The sequence below is a fragment of the Orcinus orca genome, chromosome 21 (assembly GCF_937001465.1).
Source record: "Orcinus orca chromosome 21, mOrcOrc1.1, whole genome shotgun sequence".
NCBI classification, from domain to species: domain Eukaryota; kingdom Metazoa; phylum Chordata; class Mammalia; order Artiodactyla; family Delphinidae; genus Orcinus; species Orcinus orca.
The window spans coordinates 13,444,613-13,465,313 of NC_064579.1; the positions used below are offsets into that span (position 1 = coordinate 13,444,613).

The 20,701-nt window shown below is 42.6% G+C and overlaps 2 long non-coding RNA genes across 2 annotated transcripts in view; one reads left to right on the forward strand and one right to left on the reverse strand.

Moving 5' to 3' along the window:
- Positions 1-4,226: 4,226 nt before the first annotated feature.
- Positions 4,227-10,729, reverse strand: LOC125962826 (uncharacterized). Its single transcript, XR_007474588.1, has 2 exons — positions 9,014-10,729; positions 4,227-8,352 (listed from the first exon to the last, which is right to left on the reverse strand). It is a non-coding gene; the product is annotated as an uncharacterized LOC125962826 (long non-coding RNA).
- The window catches only part of LOC117195638 (uncharacterized), a 29,682-nt gene continuing 17,464 nt past the window's right edge, over positions 8,484-20,701 (forward strand). The window contains exons 1-2 of the long non-coding RNA XR_004475394.2: positions 8,484-8,962; positions 19,800-20,311. This is a non-coding gene — a long non-coding RNA (uncharacterized LOC117195638). The remainder of the gene's footprint in view (positions 8,963-19,799; positions 20,312-20,701) is intronic.

Below are 20,701 nucleotides of genomic sequence, written 5' to 3' on the forward strand. Positions count from 1 at the left end.
AAGTAAAATAAAATTCAAAAAAATAACACCACAGGAAAAAAAAAAAGAAAACCAGTTATCTCAAATTAAGGAATTTAGTGCTTTTCTCTGTATGGGAAGATGCAAGAGTCTGGGCTCACTGAAATCATTCCTTTGGTATGCACCTCAGCTATCGGGGGCCAGTATCCTGTGTTTTCCTCTCCTGAGTTTCCTCAGATGCACCATCGGGGGTGGCTGCAGCAGCCGACTGCTAGATGTGCTTGGCAGTTGGCAGCCCATTTGCCTCCATCCTGAGTTCCCTCAGCGCTCACCATCCAGGCGGCTGTAATGTGCTTGCTTGATGGCTGCAACATCCTTTGTTTACTGATATGGTAGGCAATATTTTAGTTCCCATACTGAAAAAAAATGAATTCCAAAGGGATGGGCCTAACCATCCATATTTTTTAAAGGTTTTCCAATATCAGTGTGCAGCCAGGGTTGAGAATTCTTGCCTCATCTCTTTCCTCTTAATTCAGTCTTCCTTCTTTGGACAACTCCATGTCACTATTTGGTAGACAGCATATAGAATCTGCTTGGAATTTGTGTTATTTGCATACAAGCAAATGGCACTTAACCCTGCAGAAGAGATGCTGTGCTCGAGCTGGCTTGACATGGTTTCTACAGACAGGCAGCTGTTTGGAGATGGAGAAGCTGAGAATTCTGCATCTCATGCCCCAGTTTCATTCAGCTCATCGCTGGCCTCCTTTTTTGCTACTGTATTATTCCCCATGACTGAGTTCCTAAGGCATCACCTTGCCTTGGGACCAGCTGCACTTATAAAATGCTTAGAAAAGCTTTTGGAGACCTAGCCCTTTTTTGTTTGTGAATACGCAAGTCATTTCAGCCTCTCTTGAAGTGGCAAGTTCTAGGAAGTTACTCTTTTCATTGTCATCAGTTTACCACCCTTTGACTTTAAGACAGTCTCGTTTTCAGCAATTTTGCCTTCCATTCTTTAATTCAAATCTCAAGTCAGTTTATGAAATACATTATGTTCCTATTGGAGTTCTGTCTTTAGAACAGTGGTTTCAAAGGTAGGGTGGTTTGGAATTACCGCTAGGGAATGTTTCAGAAATCTTTGTGGGAGAGAGGATTAGTTGTCACAATATTTGAGTACTGCTGTTGGTATGGGACAGTTCTGTCAACTTTCGAATACCCCATCAGATATTTGTGTAAGAAAGTCAGATAAAATGAACACCCTATTTATGATTATCTGAGCCTAGAACCCAACTTATTTTACACAAAATATTTTTTGCATGGTTTTAATATACACTGAATTTCATGAATGCAACTACACTGTAAAAAGAGGAAGATCACACTTTGTTTTTCTTGCTTTACTAAGAGTTATTTGTCATTTCAAAAAATGGTATCACCAATTTGGGATATTTTACTTGCCCGTATGAGACACCTAGATCAGCCTTCATTTGTGGCTGTCACTTTCATATGTGACTCTACATGTAAGGGACTCTACATCGTGTCCCTGTACCGTATTATTATTATTATTTTAGACAATTTATTCTTTTTTTATTTTTTTTACATCTTTATTGGAGTATAATTGGTTTACAATGGTGTGTTTCTGCTTTATAACAAAGTGAATCAGTTATACATATGTTCCCTTCACTTTTTTTAAAATTTTATTTATTTGTTTTTATTTTTGGCTGTGTTGGGTCTTCGTTGCTGTGCACGGGCTTTCTCTAGTCGCAGTGAGCGGGGGCTACTCTTCGTTGCGTGCCCGGGCTTCTCATTGTTGTGGCTTCTCTTGTTGTGGAGCACGGGCTCTAGGCACGCGGGCTTCAGTAGTTGTGGCGTACCAGCTTAGTTGCTCCACGGCATGTGGGATCTTCCCGGGCCAGGGAACGAACCTGTGTCCCCTGCATTGGCAGGCAGATTCTTAACCACTGTGCCACCAGGGAAGCCCCCCGTATTATTATTAATGACTTCCCTTTTATTTCTCCTTTATATTTTAGTTAGAGCATTAGAGCATTGTATTGATTTTTTAAAAATTATGTTGTAGGTAAATGACATTACCTATGAATTGCATTTTAGGACAGTTAAGGAGGCATTACAAAATATTTGTGATAAAAGTGAGCACAAAGTCTAATAGGGTTGAGAACTTTTCCGTTAGAAGGAAATGAAGCCTTGCTTTTCAGGCTGGATCCAAAGGACTCTGTATTTAACATAAGAAAGTGTTATATTAAGTGCTGCAAGTGTTTTCCAAACAATATCTGCTCAGAAGTACAAAGTTTCAAAATAAATGGAACATTATATAATTATATGCAACAATTATATAGATTATATGTGCATTTTATTGTATGCACTGTGTATATGTATATATCCATCTATATATCTAGCCACATCTATCTATATATATCTATCTATTTATAATATCAAGGACAGTGCATGCAATTGTGTGAATACGAGCTAAGGTGCAATACTTTTCCCTCATGTAACTGTTTGAAATAAGCATTAACTCTTAATTCCAACATTTCCTTCTAACCCAAAGAGAAGGGCATACTTAAAATTTTTTTTCAGTTGAGTTGGCACCATGCAGGACTTCATCATGAAAACATCCTTGTCATGCTGGTCTTTCTTCAAGTCCTGCTCACCAGGCCCTCCCTTCCTGACTAGGCCCTAAAAGGGAGAGTCACACCCATGGAAGAAAGCAGCTCTTGGCTTTCTTGAGATGCTTCCTTCCCCACTCCGGTGGAAGTCTGATCTTGTTTTTTGGCAGTTGCCATGGGAGCGGCGTGTGTTGCAAGGGTGACTCCATCACTAAAAGAGCTGAGAAGCATATTTCAGCCTTCAGTGCTTCAAACCCCAAGGAATGAAAACAGTCTGTGCAATTTAAATAGTATAAATCCCAATGCCCCCAAGGGAAGCAGGAGTTTATTTTTAGGCTACAAGCACTGCCACCCAGGCTTTAGGAATGACAGACTGAAAGTCCAGATTGGTGTCGAAGTGCGTTGTTGCGTTGCCGGGCTTGCTTCCCAGCCTCCCGGGCCGCCTGCCCGTGCACCCTATTAGCCACGGCTGCCGTTCGCAGAGTGGGGCTCAGAGCAGACCCACTTGCTCTGCATCTTCACCATCCCTGGTGCCGGGGTGTGGTGCGCACGGCCAGTGGCCACACGCGGCACTGGGCTGGCAGGGGGAGCCGGCGCTGTGGGATGCGCGGGCCCGGCCGTGTGGCCACAGTGATCACCAACCAGATAGAAGAGGCACCTGCCAGCACGTGGGAGCTGCCCCTCGTGCCCAGCACCCTAGTGGGAATCAGAGGGATCCTGGCGATGGAGGGTGCCCGAGGCCAGCTCTTGCCAAGGCCGTGCCAGTGGATGAGGGCGCATCAGGTCTGCGCCAGCTCCTAACCAGGCAAGACCTGGACCGGTCCCCAGATAGCTGTATATACAAACTAGATAAGGAAGAAAGGCATTCAGTACCTTACCTTATAAAACATGATTAGGGCATCATAGTCCTGGCTTGGTTTTGAAATGATAGTTTTCAATTATATTATGTTATTATTAGTCATTTATCATTACATATAAATATTAAAAGCCAACATTAAGTTATTTAAAAATTAATATACTTTTTAAAAGGGCAGCTTCAGTTTTACAGAAAAATTGAGCAGAAAGTCCAGAGAATTCCATGTGTCCCTTCTCCCCTCCCCAGTTTCCCTCTTAACATCTTGCATTAGTGCAGTAGGTTTGTTACAATTGATCAGTCAATATAACTACATTATTATTAACTGAGTCCACAGTTTACATTAAGGTTCACTCTTTGCATTGCACTGTTCTGTGGGTTTTGACAAATGAATGTCATGTATGGATCATTACAGTAGCATACAGAATAGTTCCACTGTCCTAAACACCCCTGTGCTCCACATATCCATCCCTCTCCCAACCCCTGGCAACCGCTGATCTTTTGTGTCACTATAGTCTGGCCTTTCCCAGAATGTCATATAGTTGGAATTATATGGTATGTAGCCTTTCCAGAGTGGCTTCTTTCACTTAGCAGTGTGCATTTAGGGTTCTTCCATGTCTTTCACAACTTGACAGTTTTGGTTTTTTTTCAATCACTGAATAATATTCCATTGTATGGATATTCTATAGTTTGTTTATCCATTCATCTATCGAGGGACATCTTGGTTGCTTCTGATTTTTGACAATTAGTTATCACCCCTTTTTAGTATCTGTAATTAAGAGCTTACAAATCAGAAGTCATCTTAATACCAGTATTTATTAGTCAAACATGATTATCAATGACATTCTGCATCCAAACACATTTGGACACTATGATGTCACTCTTACATTGTTCTAACACCTCTTCTGCCTTCTGTTCTTGCACAGATCAGGTACACAAAGAAATATTTTTAGAAGTTTAATTATTATAAAAATGATACCTTTTATATTGAAATACATCAACTATACTTCAATTTTTAAGTCTCAAGCACAAGAAAAAAAGCAAACAAAAAAAAACCCAAATTAAAAAAAAGGATACCCACTTCAGGTGAACATTTTTTTTCAAATATGGAATATATAAAGTGAGAAGCAAGTACTCACTCCCACACTAGTCCCCAGCCCCATTCCCGCTCCCCAAAGGTAACCCCTGTTAACATTTTTATATGTATCTTTCTAACTACTTCCTCTTCATATACAAGCATTCCTGTATATTATCTTTTTTTTTTTGGTAACAAAATATATATTTTGTTACCTTTTGCAATATATGTGTGTAAATGATTTCTAAAGAAGGTGTCCTGCTTTTGTTTTTGAGAAAGTGCATTTGAAAATATAGTCAAATGGAACACATTTTAAATCCTCCTTTTGGCATCTTCAATAGGATAGAGACTTTTGATTCCCTTTCTCCAAAATGTTACCCTGTTCCATGGTCCCTAGAGCTACACTAAGTGAGCAATACACTGATACCACTCCTGAGCAGGAGAGAGTTTGGAAGTTGGGCTTATTCATCTCACTCCCAACTGCAGATTCCTAGATCAGCCATCATTTATCTTCTCTTATTCTCACTACATTCTTGGTGATGTCACCCCTTCCCCAAGAAGCGACTTGTCTCTTCCCTGGTAACCAAAGTTCCACTCAGAGTTTCTCATATAGTTTTAGCACAATAAATTCTTTTATGGGGGGTAACTTTTAATTTCCCCATGTACTAATAGCATAAAGGCTGTTTTTGTTTTTGTTCTAAGCCTATGCACTTCCCTCAGGTATCTATCCTACCAAGCACATCTGCAATTCTTTGGAAAATGGGAATAGAAAATAATAAAAGTTCCTAAACTCCAGGAGGGGAAATAATAACCATAGGAGGGGCTCAAAGGGTAACCAAATATTCATCATTTCCATATAGAAGGCCCAGTTGCAGAAACCACTCCCTCTTATAAACCATTGCTTTTGCAGTGATCATTTACAATTGAAACATCTTTTTGTAGAATAAAATGAGTGTTTTTACATTGGGTCTTTGGATCTCTCAGAGGATGTTTTATTCTTTTAAAAGCTGTCTTCAGTACTCAGGTTTGAACATCATGTCTTATTAAACTGTGTTGGGAAAAGGATCTCCTCTCAGTGGGTGCTCTCAGTAAATGAATGAGCCCCTGCATTGGCACTGGGGTTGGTTCCATTGACAGAGCCTTTTCACAGAGTCAGCTGCACTCTGTAAGTCTGGTGGATGAGCAAAACCATAGTTCAGTGAGAGGCCACTTTACATAAGAAATTCCTGCCTGAGAAATTCCATTCAGTTCTTGTGTGTCTGTTTCAGTAGGCTCTTGAACATCAACCAAATAAAAAAGTGGAAACCAGAGAGGAAAGAAGCCAAACAATGGGCATCAGGAAATATAAACTATCCAGGGAGTTAACGGTAAGGGAAGAATGATGGGTTTCGTATGATGCATATGGAATATTAATATTTCATTTATCTAAGTTGTATAGATAAATGTGTATAATTAGGAGAGATTAGGGGTCATCTTTTTTTTTTCCCCAATCATCTAGCACTGTTACCAGCAAATGGTCACATCTGTTCTGTTTCTAACCACTACATGTGTAATACAAGGAACTGAGGTGGAGGAAAATACTACAATGGCTCTTCTATTTGTAAAATCCCTAAGCCCACATGTGCCACAAAAATTAGGGCATATGTAAGTGGTGGGGTGACAGAACAGTAAAGTCAACCCAGTGCATAATCACATGGTCTTGTTATGTTCCTAAATTCCTAAAATCAAGTAGGTTAGAGGGGACTATTTTCCAGGGCCAAGTCTCCGGTAGATAAATTACTAAACACCATGAATTACTTGGCCAAATGCCTATATCACTGTTTAGATTATGCTTTGATACAATAATTAAACAAACAATTTGGTCACTGAACAGCCCATTTGTAAGTACATGCGGGCTATTCATTGGTATGGAAGGTACTCTGCGACCCTGAGATTCTAGGATACTTTTGTATATTTCCAGGATGTCCACCCACTTGGTACAAACTGTCCGGAGGGGACAACTAGCCAACTGCTCTTCCAATGAGCTCCGTGTACCACAGCAATTCAGTCTAACAAGTACGAGTAACCTGAAGATTTGTTGCTACTTCTTAGTTTGAAATATCTTCAGGTTCAAGAGCTCTGGCCCTTCTGTATTCACATCAGGTTACATGAACAAAATCAAACACCTCCCCTTAGTTAAACAGGTCAGCAGCCTGCTACAACCAAACGCATGTTAAAATTTTTGTGTCCATTGGAAGGACACAGACCAATAGGTAAATTCCTAATTTTATTTTACTTCTTAGGCTTTTTTTTTTTTTGGTCTGGAGAGAAAATTGATTAAAAAAAAGTTTTGCTTTCGGGTTTTTCTTTTGCTATTTATATCCATGAAGTCAATTTTATATATCTTATTATGGCAATAAGCTCTTATTCATAAAATGCTATGTTGTATTTTTCTACGTGAGCATTTACTTATTTGATTTGTTATTTACCATTCCATTGTCCATCAGATGTGACACATACCATCCTAACTGAATTCCGGTAACATCTCTGATGATATTTAAACCACTTGTTTATTAAGCAATTTTAAAGGCACGTTGTACGCTTTAAAATTCTATACAATCATCTGATCATTTTCCTTTCAATGTGGCTAATAAAAATACAGGAAGGGGGGCTTCCCTGGTGGCGCAGTGATTGAGAGTCCGCCTGCCGATGCAGGGGACGCGGGTTCGTGCCCCAGTCCGGGAGGATCCCACATGCCGCGGAGCGGCTGGGCCCGTGAGCCATGGCCGCTGAGCCTGCGCGTCCGGAACCTGTGCTCTGCAACGGGAGAGGCCACAACAGTGAGAGGCCCGTGTACCACAAAAAAAAAAAAAAAAAAATGCAGGAAGGGGTTAGATATTTCCAGAAAGTATCTCAAGTAATTGGGAACAATTGGTGCTTTCACATTTGCACACTTCCCTTTGGAGGGAAGGTGATAAAACCCCCAAGTAATTACAGTCACATAGCCCTCCAGCTGTGTCATTCTGAGCACATAAATCACATCTTGTCAATATTACATCAGTCAAATGGGCCAAATAACAGTAATATATCTGAATTCTGTATAACTATTAATAGAGTAAGAACAAGTAAATCTGAAATCTGAAAGGGTTCTATCCGGAATAGAATCTGTTTTCATAAAAGGAAGTGAGAATTCGAACAATGACAGAAAGAGTTTATTTCTTGCCATCCACCCTCCAGGTTGTCAGAGAAGTCTTGTTAGATGTGCCTTAAGAGGATGCGGAGGAAGACCCTCCTATGTCCCTGTATCTCTGTTCACATTGTGTGTCATATCCTCCATGTCATCCTAATGTCAGACAGAGACAGCCTTTTCTGGACCTTATGGATTCTGAAGTCCAATTTGTGACTCTGACAATACCTCTATGCTGAGAGAATGTAGCTGTCTAGTTTATCTACCGTTGCAGAAACAGACGCAATGCACAGTATACACACCTCTAGCACTCATTTGTCTGAATTCGACTTTTAATAAGTATGGAACAAGAAAGCCACGCTTTCTTTCTAAAGTGCTTCAGAACATGTGGCAGTGGCTACCCCTTACATAAGTCAGCGTGTTTCTATCTATTTTCAAACATTGGTGATCCCTAAGCCTTTCTGTCTTATACTTTTTGTGAAGTGGATGTATTCAGGAAGACATTATGGGATTAAAAAAAAAAAGCCTCATCGTTCATTCATTTATTCATACACTTATTTGATAAAAAATAATTACTAGACTCCTACCATATGCCAGGCGCTCTTGTAGACACCGAGGATGCAGAGGTGAGCGATACCCTCACCGGTTTTGGTAGCAGTTGGGCATCCATCCAAGACGTTTCCTATAATGTGTGTGAAAAGAAGCATCGCTCCCACCGCCTTCCAGATATTCCCGCTTTACCCCGAAGTGGAGAGGCGGTCCTCAGGGTGACGTGTCCCTAGGCGTCACCCTCGGGGTGAGCGACGGGCCCAGGCGTGGAAGCGGGGCTGCGGCCGCCCGCGGCGGGAGCCCCCAAGTCCGGGCACCCGCTCTCCGGGCGGGGCGAGGCGGCGCGCTCCGCTCCAGGCCGCGCCCTCCGCCGGGGCCTCCAGGTGGCGCTCGCGCCCAGGGCAGGGGGAGCGCGGGTTTCCTCAGAAGGTGGGAACTCAGCTGAGAAGCCGTCCCCCGCCGCCCGCCGGCACCCCGCTCCCCCTTCCCGCTCCCCGGTACCCCCACCTCCCGCCCCGAGTGACTGAGGGCCGAGAGGCCCCGCCCCCGCCGCCCGGAGTGGACCCGGTGCCCGCGGAGCCCGAACTCCCGGCTGGGGCGTCTCTTCCCTCCACTGGCGCTGAGCAGCCCCCGAGCCCGCGGGGAGGGCGGTGCGACCGCCGACCCCGCCCACGGCCTTCACGCCGCCCTGGGGATGGACCCGGCGGGCGGAAGCCCAGTCCGCCCTCGGGGCCGCGCGTCAGGTAAGAGGGTATGGGCCCTGTACCCGTCCCGGGCTGCGCCGCGAGACCAACCTTTGAGGCGCAGGCGTTCTCCCAGAGCCGCAGCTGATGTGTAGGAAGACCTGCGCGGGGCGTCTTAGTCCGGGGAACTTTGGCCCTTCGTCTCGCCCCTGCCCTCCGCTCGGCTTGCTCGGCCCGGCGTGGGTGGGGAGGGGCCGACTTGCGCGTCCTGAGGGGAATCGGGGGCGGGGAGGCGCAGGGTCCCGGCTGGGGTGGCAGCGCCCCTCGTCCTGATGGCGGGGAAGGGCCGAGGGAGGGCTGTGCTGGGTTCCGGGGCTGGACCGCCGCCGTGGGACTCAGCCTCTCCGCCTCCTAACCTCCCCTTCCCTGCCCTTACAGTAGGTTCCAATAATATTTAATTGGCTCTCGGGTTTAGAACTCATCCATAGGCTCGCAGGTCCCTTGATTCAGCCAAGTTCCTCTCCGCTCCTTCCTCGGTTAGAGAAAGTGCCGGGGGGGAGGGGACTGGAGGGACCCCTGAAGCGCTGGCCTGAGCCGACTGAAGAGGCCGGGACCCGCGCCGTCACAGACGCCAGAGGACCCTTAGGGCGGAGTCCAGGGGCACAGGAGGTGGTCCGAGCCGCGTCGAGTGAGTATTGATCACCGTCGAGTGAGGAGCGGGCTGACCCCTGAGAAGCACTGTGAGGAAGATGCGTTACTCGTCCCCTCGAAGGAAGTGGGTGGCCTTTAAGGCTCTAGTTCCCCCACGCACACCCCACCCCCCGACCTCCAGGCCCGAGTGGCCCCTGGCGGCCGTGCAAGCCTGGCTTTCAGTCCCAGAACTTGCCAAGCTCCAGGAAGAGTCCGGGCTGCAGAGGTGGCCCCTGGGGGCTAGAGCTTAAGAAGTGCTGCACACCCCCGGGGGGTGGGCGGGTCCTGGAGGTGGAGGGAGGAAGGGTGGACGGAGTAGTGGGGCGGAGTAGGGAGGGGTGAGTGCCCTGGGAGACTTTGAGAAATACCCCCCGCACCCCCGCCCCCGCGACGGATCCGTTGATGCCGTAGGATTCCGGCGCCTTTTGGGAAGAGGTGCCTCTGCTTCTTTACTGCTGTGTTCAGAACGATGCAAAACCAACTCTTCATCCTCTTGCTGCTTTGCCAGGAGTTTTAAAGCACTGCTCCATTCTTGGCTCACTTGGTTCTGGGTTCCCCAATAGCAGTTTTGAGCTGTCCAAGGTATTTATAAGTGTTCTCCTTAAACTGAGACTGAACCCTACTCTTCTGGAAAAACTACCCTAACTTCAGAGGAGATATTCTTTTCTGCCCATTCCTTCCTTCTGCTGCCCTCTTAACAATCCCTGTTCTCAAAGGTGTTTGTGTTTCAATTTTTGCTTTATGTGGAAACAACCTTCCCCCTGCACCCCCCAAAAAACTTTCCTAGAACATAGGTGTTTCAAACCCATGACAGTGTTTTGTAGTTAGTATACACTGGTTAAACTGCATAGCAATCCCCCGAAGAGCCAGAGGCTAGCAACAACTTTACTACTTATTTTATTTGATGCCCTTCAAGTTTAGGAAGGTCCCATTTTTATTACCCAGCAGATAAGACAGAGCCCTGGATGGCTGTGGCTGTGATTAGATAACTTCTGATGTTTTCATTTCCCTTACTGAGCTGCTGCTTCTAGATTAAATTCGTTTTATTGCCTGTTCTTTTTTTTTTTTTTTGCGGTACGCGGGCCTCTCACTGTTGTAGCCTCTCCCGTTACGGAGCACAGGCTCCGGATGCGCAGGCTCAGTGGCCATGGCTCAGGGGCCCAGCCGCTCCGCGGCATGTGGGATCTTCCCGGACCGGGGCACGAACCCGTGTCCCCTGCATCGGCAGGCGGACTCTCAACCACTGCGCCACCAGGGAAGCCCCTGCCTGTTCATTTTTAAAGAAAGACTGACAAAGTCACTGTAATAGATCAGGGGGTCTGAGCTCAGAGTAGGTCAAAGGTGCTCACATGTAGGGAGGTGGATAAAAATAGCAGGAGGGGACTTCCCTGCTGGCGCAGTGGTTAAGAATCCGCCTGCCAATGCAGGGGACACAGGTTCGAGCCCTGGTCCGGGAAGATTCCACATGCCGCGGAGCAACTAACCCCGCGAGCCACTACTACTGAGCCCACGCGCCATAACTACTGAAGCCCGAGTGCCTAGAGCTCGTGCTCTGCAACAAGAGAAACCACTGCAATGAGAAACCTGTGCACCCCAACGAAGAGTAGCCCCTGCTCTCTGCTACTAGAGAAAAGCCTGTGCGCAGCAACAAAGACCCAACGCAGCCAAAAATAAATAAATAAATAAATTTATTTTTTAAAAAAATAGCAGGAAGGTTGGCAAGTACAGCCAGGTCACCTGTGTTAATTGTGCACACTAATAAGGCCAGAATCTCCTCATTTATCTCTGGTGGGAAGTTCTGATGGTTTCACGGGATCAAACTGAAACTGCATCAAAACTGAGTGGAAGTATCCATCCCCAGTAGGAGTGGCTGTTGTATCCTGGATAGTTTTTAAATGGTCGGAGAGGAGGAGCTTGCCTGCAGTGGAACCAAAGGTCTGCTCACGTGTCAGCATGTGAAAGCACTCATGGACATCAACCCTATACCGTGCCTGTGAGCGCTCAGTCTCATGTTTATTCTTCCCAGACACACTCCCAGCATCATTTATTGGGAGCAGGAGCCGATGGGGTCCAGTGTGCTTCCCAGCGTAAGACAAACACTTTCCTTGAGCTTCTAAATATTTATTTAAAAATAGTTGCTCTGAGGTTTGTGAGTTGTTTTTCAGTTGTGCTTAAAAGACTTCCTATTTATTTCCAGGTCTCTGGTAGCAACATGGCATTTTGCTTGAATCATTGGTTTGTCTTAAGGAGACCTTGCTTTGGGAGATTTTGATTAAAAAGTGCCTTTTACTACAGGGTTTCTTGATTTGCATGTAGACTTCTGATTTTAAAATACTGCATTTCAGTTAGTAGGAAGCAAAGATATTATCTGTTTCCAGAAAAGTTTCATGTAGTATTCCAGAAAATAGAGGCTTTGATTCATCCCATCATCAGATGATTGGAGTCCATCATAGTGTCTGAACAGCTTTAGATTATATTGACTAGAAGGAATAATCACAGAGAAAAAAAAAGGGTTACTTGGAATCTTTATTCTCATCTGCATTTGAGTCTTTTGCAACCCAACTGAATGTATTTATATGATTTGCACCATGCATTTCTCTGTCTTCTCTTCACAAGTTCCCTGAAATATAACACTCTGGACCTTTACCGCCACCTTTATTTACATAAAGAAAGGATTTTTCCATTTAGAGATAAACATGTTGGAGGTGGGTAGTTAATATTGTGTATAATCAATGTCCCACATTTTCAGAGGGGCCTCAATCCAGAAGAAAGAATGAGAAGAGGACTCTGATGGTAGCTGCCCCACTGATTGGGAGAAGGTCTCTATACCAGTTGGGAAAGTCACTGCATGAGTCTTTGTATTTTTTAATCAGATATATGATCAGAGGATCTGTACTGCATGCATTTTGAAGAGAAAAGGGGCTGAATTTGTTCTCTATATTTACTTTTTCCATGTTTGTCACGTTAATATTTAAAAAACAACAAACAAAAACCCCTTTGTATCCCTGCAGTAACCCATATTGCCTTGGCAACAGTAGCTAGCCCAGTGGAGTCACAAAATAGCAAGACAGAAAATTTTAAACGCACTTAAAATGTCAGATGGTTCAAGATCATCCTGTAATGCATTAGAACTGACCTTCCAGCATGTAATACAGTTGCTTTTAAGTGCCTTTCTCCTGATTGAATGTAGATTACAGAACTTAAATTCTTTTTAGGATGTTCTAAAATTTTATGGTTTTTCTTTTGAGGGAAGCATTCTTTGAAAATTAAGGGAGTTGGAATTACAAATCCTTTCTTTGAGTGAGGTGTTCTTATGGAGATTGGTGATAAGTCCAAAATCAAGCTCAATCAGTGGGTCAGGCAAGATGTGCTCTCTTTTTTATGCTATTTGAAATAGACAATATATAGTAGAACCTCAATTAGCATTAAACTCAGTGGATATCTGCTAAAACTGTGACTGCAGAATAAAAACATAGTAATGCCTATATATACTTGAAGTCTTTTCTGTACTAGAAATCTCATTTATGTGGGAGCTTTCTGTTTAGTGTATGAACTACTAAATATATACAAAGTATATATGTTTTCCTTAAGTTAGCAAATGCTGCGAAGTCCTGCATAGATTTCATGACCCAACTATAGGACATTTTGGAGTAATGCTTTCATCTCTTTTTTTCTTCCTCTCATTTTAAAATCTCAATGTATTTTTCTGTATTGTTGTATTGATTTATTTTTGTTTGCTGCTACAAACTCCTTTTTTTTTTTTTTTGGACTGAAGAGAGGAAAAATACTAATAACTGGATAAACCTATCTTTCTCTTCCTTCCCCAGAGAAAAGAGCTGAAATGTTAGCCCAGATTATTGGCTCTGAAAGAGCCAGAAAACTCTTTGAACTGAAGTGACCTTCTCATTTCAGAGGACAGAGTTCAACCTTCTTATTTCAGCCCTGAGAAAATGGAAGCCAAAGTTTATGTGATTAGATACTAGTTGATGACAACATCTGTGTCCTTGATTATTCAAAACACTTTTGCCAATTGGGTATCAGGTGTCTAGAAAGGGAGGCAGCTATAGGTGGAATTTCATATGGTGTTACAGACAATGTTACAGACTAATGATGCCAATTGAAATTATTTATGTTGTTAATCATTAATAATAAACATTGCATTGTATCATGAACATTTTATCCTTTAGTAAAGTCAAGCTGCCACTCATCTACATTTCTACTGTCAGATTCCCAAAGCAAAAATCTCTTACTTATTCTACTTTTTGCTAATTACAAAGTTAAAATTTTTTAGCAGAAGACTTCTTGTTTCTCAAAATGGAGGGTTAGGTTAGTTGGATCCCATTAAAAAAAAATTGAAAAGTTGAAAAGATTTGACAAGTGGGACTCTCTGGCTAGTTTTTTGGGTAAAAGACTGTTTTCAGAATAATATTTGGAAGGGTTGGTGGGAGTGGGGAATCAAAACTGCCTATGCCGCAGGGGAATTGAAGACAGCACCCAGCTGACCAAGGTTGTTAACCCTGCTCGGGTAGGAGGGACGGAGGTCAAGTCCAGCAGGGAAGGCAGTTCTGGAAGACTTTCCCTATAGCCTTTAACCCCAAAGTGCAACGGCATCAGTGTGAGTTAAGCGGAACTAAATATGCCCTTCTGCATCACAACCACAAGAGACTAGAAAATGCTACTTGGAAGTGAGCAGAACAGGAGGAAGAAGGAAAAGAAAATAATCCCGTAGAAAATTGGCCACAGACCAGTCCTCACAGGCATTTGCATTTTGGGCACATACAATCTGAGGGAGCCAGAGAAAGTCAAGCCTTAAATTTGGTTTGACTTGGTTTCCAAGTAATGGAGTTTCCAAGAGTCTAACCGGCAAATGCAAAATGCAGAGGAGGAAGCATATTCATCTCAGGCCGCAGGAAAACCTCACAGGCAGTTTTCAAGGTCAGTAGCAAATGCGCACTTATAGGTAACCAAGCTCACAAGAAAGCAAGACAATAGGAGGGAGAATCGGCCAAAAACAGGACAGCAGGAAGAGGTTGTGTAGACTGCTGCTATCAGAATTCTCAGGCTCAGATTATAAAGCCACTTTGCTTACTGGGTTTAAAAAAATAAATGATAATATTGGAAATGTTTGCAGGAAACAGAAAGCTACAGAAATAAGACAGATTGGTTAAGGAACCAAACAGAATTTATATATATTTATTATAAACTCTGTATGTATTTGTTATAAATTATATATATATGGACATCTTTGGCAGCAGATTGGATGCTAGAATACAGCAGAAGATTAGTGAACTAAAAATAACTCAGAATATATATCATCAAGAATTTACAACAGGGAGTCAAAAATATGAACAACAGAGGAAAGAAACCTAGAAGAGACAGAGAGAAGTTTGAACACATGTTTTTAAAAATAGACATTCTTTAACAATAAGAATTCTTAAAAGAAAATGACTACAATATCATCACACCTAAATATTTATAATAATTCCTTAATACTTTCAAATATCTATTCCATCTAACATACATTTGATCAAAATCCCAGAAGGCAAGGAAAGAGATAATAGGGGAGATTCAATATTTAAAGAAATAGTGACAAACTTTTCCAGTGCTAATAGAAATACTATTCCCTGACTCACTGGCAAGTTAATACCAAGAAGGATCATTTTAAAATCCACACCTACATTCAGCAGAATAAAACTGAAGAAAACTAAAAATAGAGGGGTGAGGGGGAGAGGGAAGAAGAATAGCCAGAGAAAAAGTCAGATTAGCTTTGAAGAAAGGACAGTTGGACTTGTTGATTTTTTTAAAATAAATTTATTTCTTGTATTTATTTATTTTTGGCTGCGTTGGGTCTTTCGTTGCTATGCTCCGGCGTTCTCTAGTTGTGGCAAGAGGGGGCTACTCTTCGTTGTGGCGCGCGGGCTTCTCATTGCAGTGGCTTCCCTTGTTGTGGAGCATGGGCTGCAGGCACGCGGGCTTCAGTAGTTGTGGCTCGCGGGGTCTAGAGCACAGGCTCAGCAGTTGTGGCGCACAGGCTTAGTTGATCCGCAGCGTGTGGGATCTTCCCGGACCAGGGCTCAAACCCGTGTCCCCTGAATTGGCAGGTGGATTCTTAACTACTGCGCCACCAGGGAAGCCCTGGACTTGTTGATTTCTGAACAGCCACAATGGTAGCCAGGAACCAGTGGTATGATCTCTTCAATATGCTAATAGAAAATAGTTGCCAGCGAAAAATCCTACATCATCAAAAGTGACCTTTGAGATGCAAAGTCATGTGCATTTTGTAATCCTAAAGTCTTGTATTTTATAAGATTCTGAAGTGCAGTGAGCCGCACAATTAAGGACAAAAGCATGTGACTTGAATCACTGCCTAATAAGTCTTTACATCCTTGTACTCTCTTATTTCCACCTTTCTCCCCATCAAATTATCACCACTATCAGTTATCTAATATTAATTTCTCCACTGACACAATTTTCCTCTATGATTTAAAAAATTAGTTTTGTTTAAATTTATCATCAACAGGGCATGGAATCAAGATAAAAGGATACTTTGGAGAATATGGCCCCATTCATACTTTCTCATCCACGTGCTTTTTAAAAACAGAAAATAACTAGATTTTGTGTTTACGAGAGTATTGCGGAAGATGTGCTATCAAATATACTAATTGCTAGAGCTATTGGGGGAAGCAATATGGCAGTATGTCTTGAGAACCTCAAAGTGTTCACTTCCTTTGGCCTGGTGATTCCATGAGTGTGGAATCTATCCAAGAGAAGATGGAATACACACTACACACCCGGTACACACAGCATCACAGTACAGAAAAGTCATTTTGCAAAAGATACACATCAAATTATATTTATAATAAAGAAAAATTGGAAGTAACTTACAAGTCCAGCAATTTAGGGAACAGCTTAAAATTTTTGATTCAGTCATACAATGGAAATTTTGTAGCTTTTTAAAAATGCTGTCTAATGATACAGTAATAGAAGAAAATACATATGGTCCAATATTAAGAGGAAAAAGCAAGATACAAAGTTGTTTCTACAATATGATTTTCTACATTAAAAGATTTGAGAGAAACCTATACAAATGCTCCATTGGTTCCTTTTGGGTAATAATATCATAGATGATTTTTCTCCCTCTTCCTTAGTCTTTTTTATACTTTCTAAAATACAACAAATATATATTATTTTAATAATCAGAAAATTATTTAAAAATCTAATCAGTATCTCTTAAGCTGGGTGAGGAGACTCAGGTGTTCATTTTGTCATTTATTTTTATTCGTACATATGTCTATCATACTTACGTAATATAACAACTAACAAAGCAAAATATAAATAGATGACTTGTAGAGGTAGGATATAACCATATATAATGTTATTTAAAAGTCAGGAATCAGGGCTTCCCTGGTGGCGCAGTGGTTGAGAGTCCGCCTGCCGATGCAGGGGACACGTGTTCGTGACTCGGTCCGGGAAGATCCCACATGCCACGGAGCGGCTGGGCCCCTGAGCCATGGCCGCTGAGCCTGCGCATCTGGAGCCTGTGCTCCGCAACGGGAGAGGCCACAACAGTGAGAGGCCCGCGTACCATAAAAAAAAAAAAAAGTCAGGAATCAAAAGGTGTTGTGTCCCCTGTCTGGGCATTCACAGAGACTATATAACTCACTAATAGTAAACATCAAAGAAAGTGAAATGGACGATAAAGAAATGTGTTATTTATGAACTAAATATTAATAACCCCAAATTTGTTTACATGTCAAATTGAGTACATCCAAATTGTCTATTTAAATAAAAATAATCTTTTGCTACATCCCAGCAGTCAATAACAATAGAAGAAAAAGTTTATTTCATCTAGCTGTTAGAGAAATATGTCTTCTTTAGAATAAAACTTCCACAGATTATAATTTCAATGTTATTGAAATTATACAGCCACACAGATATATATATATATATTTTATACATATATATAACATATATATAACATATATATATATATTATAGACACTTATCAAGAATTTAGAATAGGGAGTCAAAAATATAGAAAATACAAAGTAGAAGACCTGAAAGATACACTGAGGCCTAACGTACACTTTTAAATAACACATTATTTAGAATATATAAATATATGCTAACTTACCGTAAATTATATAATTCCAAAATTATGCAAAGGTCACTTGAATGAACATGACAGTATGACTGTGACTTGAACATTACCTGGCTAGCAGGTCCCTGAGAGGGTCAAGGGCGGGAAAGAGATTTTGTTAAAAGCAGATTCCTAGCCATGTTGGTTTCTTCTGTTTTCTCCTCCTCCTGTTCCTGCTCTGTATTCTTTATCACTAAGAGCCATCCTGGTCTCTCCTTCATCTCCCACAGCCAGTTACCAAGTCCTGCTGATTTTACTTTGTAAACATTTCTCAAATATGCCGCCTCTTCCTTACCCTGCTCTCATTGCCCTATGGAGGTCCCATTCTCTACCTGGAATATGGCCTTAGCCTCATGACGGGTCTCCCTGCCGGCTTCACACACCTGCTGGAGAGATTCGTATGAGATACATATCTGTTGGCATTGCTTCCAGGCGTCATTCAATTCCACAAATACTTTTTAAGCACCATTTAAGTACCAAGCACTGTTTTAGGCACTGAACACACCAGTGAACAAGATGGATCAAGTTCCTACACTCAAGGAACTTAAGTTCTAATAGGAATAAATAATTCAAAGACATGCTTGGATGTTCTTTCTAAGACCTGGCCTCTCCTGCCTTCCTTCACCCATCAAATGCTGGCATTTCTGCCCATGGTTTACGTTTGGGTAGTATTCAGCTTTTTGTGGTTCAGCTTAGGAATCATTTCCCCCCTGAGAACCTTTATGAGCTTCATACTGGGCTAAGTGGTCCTTTTCTGTGCCTCATAGCACCATGTGTATAACTTTATTACAGCACCTCCCACATTTCATTAAAATATGTGTTTGTCTCCTTCATGAGCTAAGCATTTGAGGAAGGAAATTATGGCTTAATCATTTTTGTAATTCCAATGGTCAATGCAAATGAAGGTAGAAAAGATGGGAAGCAGGATTAATAGGTTAAAAAAAAGTTGGAGTGATACTGGTTTAACATATCTAGTCTGATGGAGGAAGGAAGGCTTCCTTGGCTGGGACAGTAAAATATTGTGAGAAAGAAAGGTTGGGGCAAAAAGAGAAGATCTTGCTTGTGGTCATATGTGGCACTTCCTCAACACTGGTTTGTTTATGAATGTGGATGTAACATGAGTGTGGCCTTTGCTGTTAACACAGGAGGCTGCTTGTTCTAAATAGACAATTCTCTGCAAAGGACTAAATCAAACCACTTTATTGTTCCTGTGACCCTTGTCACTTGCCTCCCAGGTCTTTTGGTCCCTGTGGAAGTCATGGGAACAAGGAATCCGGATACTTTGATCTGGTCATGGAGAAATATAACCCCCATGAAAGTAAGGATGAGATGCTCCTGTCCAAGTTTATATCTTTTCTTACCTTGTACTATTAGTTAAACTATTTAGCTACTAAGCCCCTTAGTAAGTAATTAGGAAGCATTAAGTTATTAAGCAGGAGCAGCATAGAGCCAGTAGTGATTATCCTCAATCCCTAAATGGAGAGCAAATACAAACAAGAGTTATTTTAGTGAATGGAGAAAACAGGTAGAGCATCTAGCCACAATCACTAGTTAAGCCATTAACAAAGAAGATCACTCTCCCTAGGCAGGGTGACATTGAATGCCAGAAATGAACTGAATCAAATAACCGTTAACAGCACAACCAAAAAGCCACAATGCAATCCTAAGATGGGGTGCAAGGCAGGATCCGTATCAGTTATCCTGTTCTAAGTAGTAACAGAGAAACCCAATGCAAGCATGTTTAATCAGTAGAGAGGATTTATGGGACCATGAAAAGGAAGATTCCTAGGTAAGGAAGTGAACTAATCAGGAGAGATTAACACTGTAACTGATAACTTTAAAATTCTGGTGATTTCAGGACTTCCCTCGTGGTCCAGTGGGTAAGACTCCGTGCTCCCAGTGCAGGGCGCCCAGGTTCGATCCCTGATCGGGGAACTAGATCCCACATGCCGCAACGAAGATCCTGCATGCCACAACTAAGACTCAGCACAGCCTAAATAAATAAAAATAAAATATTTTTTTAAATTCTGGTGATTTCACACAATGTAAATTTGTTTCTCCATGCAGTTCGGTCCAGTGTTCCCGGTCAAGCAACCGTCCTGAGATGCTGTCCTCCAAATGGTTACCCAGGCTCTCTCCATTGTGGTTCTCCACTCAGCCAGCAGATGGGGAAAGAAAAAGGAAGATCACTAGAGAAGAGGCAGGCTTGAAAGGGGAGACATCGATTTGGTCCACATTCCATTGGCTAGAACTCAGTCATATGGCCAAGGAGGCTGGAAAATGTAGTGAGCTGTGTGCCCAGGAAAAAAAGGAAACACTAGCAAATATTTAACTAGTTTTTGCCAGCTGCAATGGGAGCTAAATGTTTTCTGGCTTATTTCCAATGAAAATAGAGTGCCTCAGTCCCTGTATTCTAAGAAAGACACTGAGATTCACCTTGAGTCACAGGCACATCCCTGAACAGACGAACTGACCAGGGGACTGCAATGGGCTGATGGCCTCAAGCCCACCAGAGTCCACCTGTTGAACGAGAGGTGGGGTCGGCTTTCCCTGAAATGTCTGGACTGCATGGGAAAGAGGTAAATATCAGAGAGATAATGTAAGTACTATTAGGAAGTGGGAACAGATTAGTGAACTAACAGTGTCCACCTAAGGTCCTCATCCTAGAAAAATGGAATATCAAAAAGATGACGAGATAGCTCAAGGATCTGGAGAAAACCATGGGCGAGACATGTGACCTGGTTATTGAAACTTGTGCCTGCCAGGCACTCAGGCGCTGGGAATGAAGCAAGAGCCCTGTTCCTGGCAAACCTGTGTAAAGCTGAGAAAGTAGCAAGGAACAATAACTCTGTCCTTTAAACTGAGCACCTGCCTTTGGGTCCCTTAGATTCTCCTGAATCTGGGGGCATCACTAAATCCCTGAAGTAGAGAGGTCCCAGTTTAGGTTAGAAGGCTACAGAGGCTGGAAG